Here is a 10767-nt window from a genome sequence, read left to right on the forward strand (position 1 = left end):
TAATTTGCATTAATAATATGTTATTTACTTTGTAAAGATGGTTAGACATTGTTTTCGAAAGCTATTCTGATCTTTTATGTATTTACTTGTCATAATTTCTGTAACGCTGATGTGAATGTTTATTTCTATTCTTTTGTAAAGCGTGCATTACTACAAATGTTATCTGTATTATTATCTTTTTAATAATATTTTCTGTACCTTTGTAATTGTATTCTCATGTTATAAAATTGTAATTGACACCAGTTCATCAAATTAAGTAACTTGTAAACATTCATTTCAGTGCACACATTCCTGTTGGTCATAGTATATGCACAATATGTGAGAAGTTGGGACTGTTAGTGTTTGCACATGTGTAAATAATTCAGCAAGGGAATGGTAAACAGTGTTGCTGGTTCTAAGGACAATTCCAAAAACTTTGTGAGTGCATAAGTAGTGGTTTATGGACTTGCTACAATGTCCGCAAGACTTTTCAATGGTGATTGTACACCTGCACAGGCGCAACAGATGGCTGCTAGCTGTCTCTGCAACGACTGCAGTGGGTTGGCACCTTTGATGGGCCACCAATACCATACTCTCTACCAGGACTACAGCGGGTCTGCTCTGTGATGACCTACCTACCAATATTCTTCAAAATTCGAATGACTCTGTAGTGCGTTTGCTCTGATGTGGCCCATTACCTGTCTGCATGTCAAGAGTCAGCACTGTCTTTCTGTTGGAAGGACAATGCTACTTGTTCAAGACTTCATGGAAATCCACTACTTCCATGTGCATATTCTTTGACTGCTCAGGCTTTGTCAAAAAAAAAAAGAAAACTGTAATTACTATTGTGATGAATGATCTGGACTGTCTTTATGAGAATTATTTTTGCTTTTGACCAACATTGCATCAATAAGTGTGTGCATTTGATACCTTTGTTATTGTAATTATGAATAATTTTATCAAATCATTATTGGCCACTGCCCAAAACAGTTTCTAAAATTTTTTGTGGGGAGCATGGGGGCTATGTAAGTAGGTTGTGTAGGTTTGTATGATGGTAATGCCACGTAGCACTCAGTATGAAAATCACTGACTGTGCTGTGTGCAGCCTGTGGCTGGTTTGTATTGTTGGAATATTTGCTATTGTAGTGTTGGGCAGCGGCATGTGAACAGTGCGTAGTGGTGCGCAGTTAGAGGTGAGCCATCAGCAGTGGTGGATGTAGGGAGAGAGATTGCGGAGTTTTGAGACCGGACGATCTGGATGTGTGTCCATCAGAAAGAGTAAATTAGTAATACTGGATATCGTGAAGTGACATATATATTATGACTTTTGAACATTATTAAGGTAAATACATTGATTGTTATTTATGAAAATCATTCTTTTGCTGACTATGCCTACTAGTAGTTAGTGCCTTCAGTAGCTAGAACCTATTATTTATCAGGCAGTAGTGGCATTCCTCGTATTGCATTAGTTCAAGTAACGAAAATTTTTGTGAGGTAAGTGATTCATGAAAGGTATAGGTTATTGTTAGTAGGGCCAAAACTAGCTCTAAGAATTGGTGCAGTGACCGATGTGAGCATCTGTTGTAAGGACCTGGGCAGGGTGGCAGCAGTTGTGTGTAAGTGGCACAGTGGCCCATGTGAGCGTCTGTTGCCAGGACCTGGGCCAGGGTGGCAGGAGATGCGAGGAAGTTATGTGGTTGCCGATGTGTGTGTCTATCGACATGTCCTTGACGAGTGTGGCAGCAGGAGCAAAGATGTGGCACGACCTCGGCCTGGGTGGCAGCCATTATGGGGAAGTGGCACGGTAGCCGATGTTAGCGCCTATTCCCAGGACCTGGGCCAGAGCAGCAGCTGGTGTCGGGATGTATAGCGTCGACCAATGTGAGCGTGTATTGCCAGGACCTTGGCCAGTGTAGCAGAAGGTGCAAGGAGGTGTAGCGTTGGATGTAGTGAGTGTCTATTGCTAGGTCCTGGGCCAGGAGGGCAGCAGGAGTGAAAGGTGACACGGTGGCTGATGTGAGCATCTACTGTCAGGATCTGGGCCAGTGTGGCAGCAGGGGCAATGAATGAGATGGAGTGGTGGTCAATGCGATTGTTTATTGCCAGGACCTTGGCAGGCGTGGCAGCTGGCACGTGGACGTTGCATGTTTGCTGTTGTAGACGTCTATCGCGAGGTTCTAATCCAGGGTGGAATCAGGTGTGAAGAGGTGGTACGGTGGCCGTAGTGAACAGGACTTGCGCCAGGGTGGCAGCAGATGTGAGGAGGTGTCGTGGTTGCCAATGTATGTGTCTGTATTGAGGCTCTTGGCCAGGGTGGCAGCAGGTGTGAGAAGGTGGCACAATGGCCGATGTGAGCACCTATTGGCAGGACCTGGGCCAGGGTAGCAGAAGACGCAAGGAGATGGAGCGGTGGCCAAAGTGAGTGTTTTTTGCTATGACCTGGGCCAGGGTGGCAGCAGGTTGGTTGCCAATGTGAGAGTCTATCGCCCTGTTGTGGGCCAGGTTGGCAGCAGACGTGATGAGGTGGATGGCTGCCATTGTGAGCATCTATTGAAAGGTCATGGGTTAGGGTGGCAGATGGAACGAGCAGGTGGAGCAGTGGCAGATGTGAACGTCCATCGCGAGGATCTGGGCAGGGTGGTAACAATTGTGTGGAGGTGTCACAGTGGCTGATGTGAGCGTCTATTTCCAGGACCTGGGCCGGGGTGGTAGCAAGTGTGGGGAGGCGGAGGAGTGGCCAATAAGAGAGCCTATTGCCAGGACCTGTGCCAGGGTAAAAAAGACACGTGGAGGTTGAGCAATGGCTGATGTGAACATCTATTTCCAGTACATCAGCCAGGGTGGCCGGAGGATCGAGGAAGTTTCGTGATTGCTGATGTAAGGATCTATATCGAGGTCCTAGACCGTGATGGCAGCAGGTGTGAGACAGTGGTGCGGTGGCCAATGTGAGCATCTATTGTCAGGACCTGGGCCAGGGTAGCAGAATATTTGAGAAGGTGGAGCAATGGCTGATAAGAGTGTGTATTGCCAGGCTTAGGTAGGAATTTTTTGGAAAAAAATGATGAAGTAAGCTAATTGAAATTAACTTATGAGGTAAGAAATATGTGAAGATATAAGTACAGAAAGAATGCTTTAATAGGATGGTTTTGTGTGTGAACAAATGTTGAAATAAGAGGAAAGATCTATGGAATGAAGTTTTGGTTTGGACTGCAGTACCAAATGTTACACTGAAATCAAACCCAGTCTTTTCCTTTTGTGTTATTCCCCTATGTGTTTGTGTACCCTTGTGTATTTGCATTTTTAATGTCTTCATGAGTTCAGCTAACAAGATTTGTGTTGTGGAATTTTTCTAATGCTAAGCTACATTTACTATGATGAGGAATAGTGTTATCCTCAAATACGATTTGCATGAATAATATGTTATTTATTTTGTAAAGTTGGTTAGATATTGTTTTTGAAAGCTGTTCTGATCTTTTATGTCATAATTCCTGTAACACTGATGTGTATGTTTATTTCTATTCTTTTGTAATGCCTGTATTATTACAAATGTTAACTGTATTATTATGTTTTTAATGATATCTTCTGTACCTTTGTAATTGTATTCTCATGTTATAAAATTGTAATTGACACCAGTTCATCAAATTAACTAACTTGTAAGCATTCTTTTCAGTGCACACATTTCTGTTGGTCATAGTATATGCACAATATGTGAGAAGTTGGCACTGTCAGTGTTTGCACGTCTTAATAATTCAGCAATGGAATGGTTAACAGCATTGCTGGTTCTAAGGACAGTCCCAAAAACTTTGCGAGTGCATAAGTAGTGGTTGATGCACTTGTTATACTGTCCGCAAGATTCTTCAATGGTGATTGTGCACCTGCACAGCCCAAACAGATGGCTGCTGGCTGTCTCTACAAGGACTGCAGTGGGTCTGCACTTTTGATGGCCCACCAATACCTTACTCTCCATCAGGACTACAGTAAGTCTGCAGTGTGATGACCTACCTACCAATATTCTTCAAAAATTCGAATGACTCTGTTGTGGGTTTGCTCTGTTGTGGACGATTAATTGTCTGCATGTCAAGAGTCAACACTGTCTTTCCATTGGATGGACAACACTACTTCTTCAAGACTTCATGAAAATCCACTACTTCCATGTGCATTTTCTTTTATTGCTGAAACTTTAAGAAAAAAAAAAAAAAAAAAAAAAGAAATCTGTAATTTCTATTGTGATAAATGATCAGGAATGTCTATACGAGAACAGTTTTTGCTTCTGACCAACATTGCATCAATAAGTGTGTGCGTTTGGTATCTTTGTTATTGTAATTATGAAAAATTTTATCGAATCTTTATTGGCCACTGCCCAAAACAATTTTTAAATTTTTTTGTTTGAAGCTTAGGGGCTATGTAAGTAGGCTGTTTAGGTTTTTATGTTGGTAACGCCACACAGCGCTCTGTATGAGGATCACTGACTGTGCTGTGTGCAGCGTGTGGCTGGTTTGTATTGTTGGAATATGTGCTATTGTAGTGTTGGGCAGCAGAATGTGAAGAGTGCATAGCGTCGTGCAGTTGGAGGTGAGCCACCAGCAGTGGTGGATGTGGGGAGAGAGATGGCAGAATTTTAAGAGTGGACGATCTGGAGATGTGTGTGCCAGAAATTGTAAATTTGTACCAAAAAAAATGTTCAAATGTGTGTGAAATCTTATGGGACTGAAATGCTAAGGTCATCAGTCCATAAGCTTACACACTACTTAACCTAAATTATCCTAAGGACAAACACACACCAAAGCCCGAGGGAGGACTCAAACCTCCACCGGGATCTGCTGCACAGTCCATGACTCCAGCGCCTTCGACCACACGGTTAATCCCGTGCGGCAGTTAATTTGTTGTACTGGATATCATGAAGTGATATATAAATTATGACTTTTGAACATTGTTAAGGTAAATAAATTGATTGTTCTCTATCTGAATATGCCTATCAGTAGTTAGTGCCTTCATTAGCTAGAACCTTTTATTTAGCTGGCAGTATTGGCACTCGCTGTTTGCAGTAGTTTGAGTAACGAAGATTTTTGTGAGGTAAGTAATCGATGAAAGATATAGGTTATTGTTAGTCAGGTCCATTGTATTGTAGGGATTTTTGGAAGTCAGATTGTGTTGCGCTAAAAATGTTGTGTGTCAGTTCAGCATTGATCAGAATAAGTAAAGAGAGTGATGACTGAGTACGTTCAGTTTTGCTCAGATGTTTGAAAATCAAATAACGTAGAGGTTAATCAGCACAGTAATTTATTAATTTTTCAAAGGGTATGTTTCAAGTTGTATGGAAGTGGCAGAGTGGTCTATGTGAGTGTCTATTGCCAGGTCTCGGGGTGAGGATGGCAGCAGGCACAACAAGATGGAGCGGTGGCTGACGTGAGCGTGTACTTCCAGGATCTGGAACAGGGTGGCAACAGGCACAAGGAGGTAAAGTGGAGTCTGATGTGAGTGCCTGTTGCCAGGACCTGAGCCAGTGTGGCAGCAGGGGTGAATCGGTGGAGGGGTGGCCGATGTGAGTGTTTATTGCCAGGACCTGGGCCAGGGAAACAGCAGGCGCGAGGAGGTGAAGTGGAGGCTGATTTGAGCCTCTATTGCCAGGACCTTAGCGATTGTGTTTGCAGGTACCAAGAAGTGGCGTGGTGGCCGATTGAAGCGTCTATTGCCAGAGCCGTGGCAAGGGAAACAGCAGTTGTGGGGAGGTGGCGCAGTGGCTGATGTGAGCATCTATTGCCAGGACTTGGACCAAGGTGGCAGAATGCGCAAGGAGGGCACAGTTGCTGATATGACCGTCTATTGCCAGGACCCAGGCCTGTGTGGCAGCAGGTGAGAGGAAGTGTAGGGGTGGCTGATTTAAGTGTCTACTGCCAAGACCTGGGCTAGGGCGGGAGCGTGTGTCAGTAGGTGGCGATGTGTCCAAAGTGAATGTCTCTCGCCATTACCTGGACCAGGGTGCCATCAGTCACGATTAGGTGAGGTGGTGGCTGACTTGAGCGTCTATTGGAAGGTCCTGGGCCTCCTGTCAATCTGTACCAGATCCAGGCGATAAACACTCTCGTGGGCCACTGCGCGACCTCCTCCCGCCTGCTGCAACCCTCACCCAGGATCGGGTGATAGACGCAGACTTTGGTAACCGGGCAACCTCCTCGCACCTGCTGCCACTCTAGCCCAGATCCTGGCTGTAGACACTCACATCAGCCACTGCTACACTTCATTGTGCCTGCTGCAAATGTGGCAGGGGCGGCGCCATAGATCAGTGGCCAATGTTTATTGTTAGGAACTGGGACAGGGTGGCAGCAGGTGAGAGGAGGTTACGTGGTTGCCAATGTTAGCATCTATCACCAGGTCCTAGGCCAGGGTGGCAGCAGGCTTGAGGATGTGGCAGAGTGGTCGATGTGTGCATTTCTGCCAGGACCTAGGCCAGGGTGGCAGCAGGCATGAGGTGGTCGCGTGGTTCCAATGTGTGTGTCCATCGCCTGGTTCTCGGCCAGATTGGCAGAAGGCGTGAGGAGGCGGAGCCGTGGCCGATGTAATTGTTTACAGCCAGGATCTGGAACTGTCTGGAAGGAGCTTTGTGGAGGTGGTGTGGTGGCAGATGCGAGCGTCAATTGCCACGACCTGGGCCAGGGTGGCAGCATTTCCGAAGAGGAGGCACAGTGGTTGATTTGATCGTCTATTGCCTGGACCTGTGCCAGTGTGGCAGCAGGCTCACAGAGGTGGAGCGGTGGCTGATGTGAGCACCTATTGTTAGGACCTCGACCACGATGGAAGCAGGTGTGACGAGGGGGTGTGGTGGCAGATTTGAGTTTCAGTTGGCAGAGCCTGAGCCAGGGTGGCAGCACGTGTGGTGAGTTGGAGAGGTGGCCAATGTCAGCATCTATTGCCAGGACCTGGGTTAGAGTGGCAGCTTTCACTAGCAGGTGAAGTAGTGGCCAAAGTGAGTGTCTATTGCCGAGACCTGGGCCAGGGTAGCAGAAGGCTTGAGGAGGTAGCATGTTGGCCGATGTAAGCCTCTACTGCCAGGACTCGGGGCCAAGATGGCAGCAAGCACAATGAGGTGGAGCATTGGCTAATGTGAGCCTCTACTGCCAGGACTTGGGCAAGGGTGGCTGCAGGCGTGAGGAGGTGTAGTTGTGGCTGATGCGAGTGTCTATAGCCAGGACCTGGGCCAGCTTGGCAGCAGGTGCGAGGAGGTTGCGTGGTTGCCGATGTGTGTGTGTGTATATATATATCGCAAGGTCCTAGGCCAGGATGGCAGCAGGTGGGAGGATTTGGCACGGTAGAAGATGTGAGAGCCTATACCGAGGACCTGGGCCACGGCGGCAGCAGGTGTGGGTAGGTGGACTGTTGGAAAATGTGAGCGTCTATCGCCTGGACCCGGGCCAGGGTGGCAGAATGCGCGAGGAGGTGGAGCAATGGCTGATCAGAGTGACTATTGCCGGGCTTAAGTAGGTTTTCCTTGGAAATAAATTATGAGATAAGATATTGGAAATTAAATTATGAGGTAAGAAATGTGTGAACATATAAATACAGAAAGCATGCTTTACTAGGGTTTTTTGGTGCGTGAACAAATGTTGAAATAAGAGGAAAGATCTATAGAATGAAGTTCTGGTTTGGACTGCAGCACCAAATGTCACACTGGAAACACACCCTGTCCTTTCCTTTTGTGTTATTTGGCTATGTGTTTGTGTACCCTTGTGTATTTGTGTTTTTTCTTGCGTTATGTGTTTAGCTAATGTGATTTATGTGGTAGAATTTTTCTGATGCTAAGCTACATTCACAATGATGAGGAATGCTGTTATCCTCAAATATAACTTGCATTAATAATATGTTATTTACTTTGTAAAGATGGTTAGACATTGATTTGAAAGTTATTCTGATCTTTTATGTATTTACGTATGTCATAATTCCTGTAACATTGATGTGTTCATTTATTTCTATTCTTTTGTAAAGCCTGTATTACTACAAATGTTATCTGTATTATTATGTTTTTCATGATATTTTCTCTACATTTGTAATTGTATTATCATCCCATAGTATATGCACAATATGTGAGAAGTTAGGACTGTTAATGTTTGCACATGTGTTAATAATTCATCAAGCGACTGGTTAACAGCATTGCTGGTTCTAAGGATTATTCCAAAAACTTTGTGAATGCATAAGTATTGGTTTATGGACTTGCTACAATGTCCCCAAAACTCTTCAATGGTGATAGTGCACCTGCACAGCCGCAACAGATGCTGCTGGCCATCTCTACAAGGACTGCAGCGGGTCTGTACTTTTGATGGCCCACCAATACCTTACTCTCCATCGGGACTACAGTAAGTCTGCAGTGTGATGACCTACCTACCAATATTCTTCAAAAATTCGAATGACTCTGTTGTGGGTTTGCTCTGTTGTGGCCCATTACCTGTCTACATGTCAAGACTCAGCTCTGTCTTTCCATTGGAAGGACAACACTACTTATTCAAGACTGCATGGAAATCCACTACGTCCTTGTGCATTTTCTTTTACTGCTCAGACTTAGAGAAAAAAATTGTAATTACTATTGTGTTGAATGATCAGGACTGTCCCTATGAGAGCAATTTTTGATTTTGACCAACATTGGATCATTCAGAGTGTGCATTTGATATATTTGTTATGGTAATTATGAAAAATTTTATCAAATCATTTTTGGCCACGGCCCAAAACAATCTGTAAACTTTTTGTCTGGAGAATGGGTGCTAAGTGAGTAGGCTGTTTAGGTTTTTATGTTGGTAATGCAACGTAGCACTATATGAAAATTGCTGACTGTGCTGTGTGCAGCCTGTGGCTGGTTTGCATTGTTGGAATATTTGCTATTGTAGTGTTGGGTAGCAGAATGTGAACAGTGCATAGCTTTGCTCAGTTGGAGGTGAGCTACCAGGAGTGGTAGAGAGATGGCAGAATTTTAAGAGTGGACGATCTGGACATGTGTCTGCCAGAAAGAGTAAATTTGTAATACGGGATATCATGAAGTGACATATATATATTACGACTTTTGAACAATATAAAGGTAAATACATTGATTGTTCTCTATCAAAATGTTTCATTTGCTGACTATGCCTACCAGTAGTTAGTGCCTTCAGTAGCTAGAACCTTTTATTTAGCTGACAGTAGTGGCACTCGCTGTATTGCAGTAGTCCGAGTAATGAAGATTTTTTGTGAGGTAAGTGTTTCATGAAAGGTATAGGTTATTGTTCGTCAGGACCATTCTTTTGTAGGGATTTTTGAAAGTCAGATTGCGTTGTGCTAACAATTTTGTGTGTCAGGCTAGTGTTGATCAGAATAAGTAAATAGAGTAATGACTGACTACATTCAGTTTTGCACAGCTGTTTAAAAATCAAATAATGTAGAGGTGAATCAGCACAGTATTTCATTAATTTTTCAGAGTGTACGTTTCAAGTTGTGCGGAGGTGGTACGGTGTTCGATGTGAGCGTTTATAACCGGGTCTAGGGGCCAGAATGGCCGCAGGCAGAACGAGATGTAGTAGTTGCTGATGTGAGTGTCTATTGCCAGGACCTGGGCCAGGATGGCTGCAGGAGTGAGGATGTTGCGCGGTTGCCGATGTGAGTGTCTATTGCCAGGTCCTTGCCAACGGTGGCCTCAGGCCGGAGGAGGTGGTGCAGTGGCTGATGTTAGTGTTTATTGCCAGCACTTGGGCCTGGGTGGAAGCAGGTGTGGCGAGGTGGAGCGGTGGCTAGTGTCAGCGTCTAATGCCAAGACGTGGGGCAGGGTAGCAGCAGGCGCAAGGAGATTGGGAGATTGCCGATGTGAGCATCTATTGCCAGGACTGGGGGCCAGGATGGCAGCTGGCACAACGAGATGGAGTGGTGGCTGATATGAGCGTGTACTGCCTGGATCTGGAACAGGGAGGCAGCAGGCACGAGCAGATAGAGTTTAGGCCGATGTGGGCACCTGTTGCCAGGACCTGAGCCAGTGTGGCAGCAGGGGTGACACGGTTGAGCGGTGGCCAGTGTGAATGTTTACTGCCAGGACCAAGGCCAGGGTGGCAGCAGGGGTGACATGGTTGAGCGGTGGCCAGTGTGAATGTTTACTGCCAGGACCTGGGCCAGGGTGGCAGCAGGGGGTGACACGGTTGAGCGGTGGCCGGTGTGAATGTTTACTGCCAGGACCTGGGCCAGGGTGGCAGCAGGGGTGACACGGTTGAGCGGTGGCCGGTGTGAATGTTTACTGCCAGGACCTGGGCCAGGGTGGCAGCAGGGGTGACACGGTTGAGCGGTGGCCGGTGTGAATGTTTACTGCCAGGACCTGGGCCAGGGTGGCAGCAGGGGTGACACGGTTGAGCGGTGGCCGGTGTGAATGTTTACTGCCAGGACCTGGGCCAGGGTGGCAGCAGGGGTGACACGGTTGAGCGGTGGCCGGTGTGAATGTTTACTGCCAGGACCTGGGCCAGGGTGGCAGCAGGGGTGACACGGTTGAGCGGTGGCCGGTGTGAATGTTTACTGCCAGGACCTGGGCCAGGGTGGCAGCAGGGGTGACACGGTTGAGCGGTGGCCGGTGTGAATGTTTACTGCCAGGACCTGGGCCAGGGTGGCAGCAGGGGTGACACGGTTGAGCGGTGGCCGGTGTGAATGTTTACTGCCAGGACCTGGGCCAGGGTGGCAGCAGGGGTGACACGGTTGAGCGGTGGCCGGTGTGAATGTTTACTGCCAGGACCTGGGCCAGGGTGGCAGCAGGGGTGACACGGTTGAGCGGTGGCCGGTGTGAATGTTTACTGC

The sequence above is a fragment of the Schistocerca serialis genome, chromosome 12, assembly GCF_023864345.2.
Source record: "Schistocerca serialis cubense isolate TAMUIC-IGC-003099 chromosome 12, iqSchSeri2.2, whole genome shotgun sequence".
Lineage (NCBI taxonomy): Eukaryota > Metazoa > Arthropoda > Insecta > Orthoptera > Acrididae > Schistocerca > Schistocerca serialis.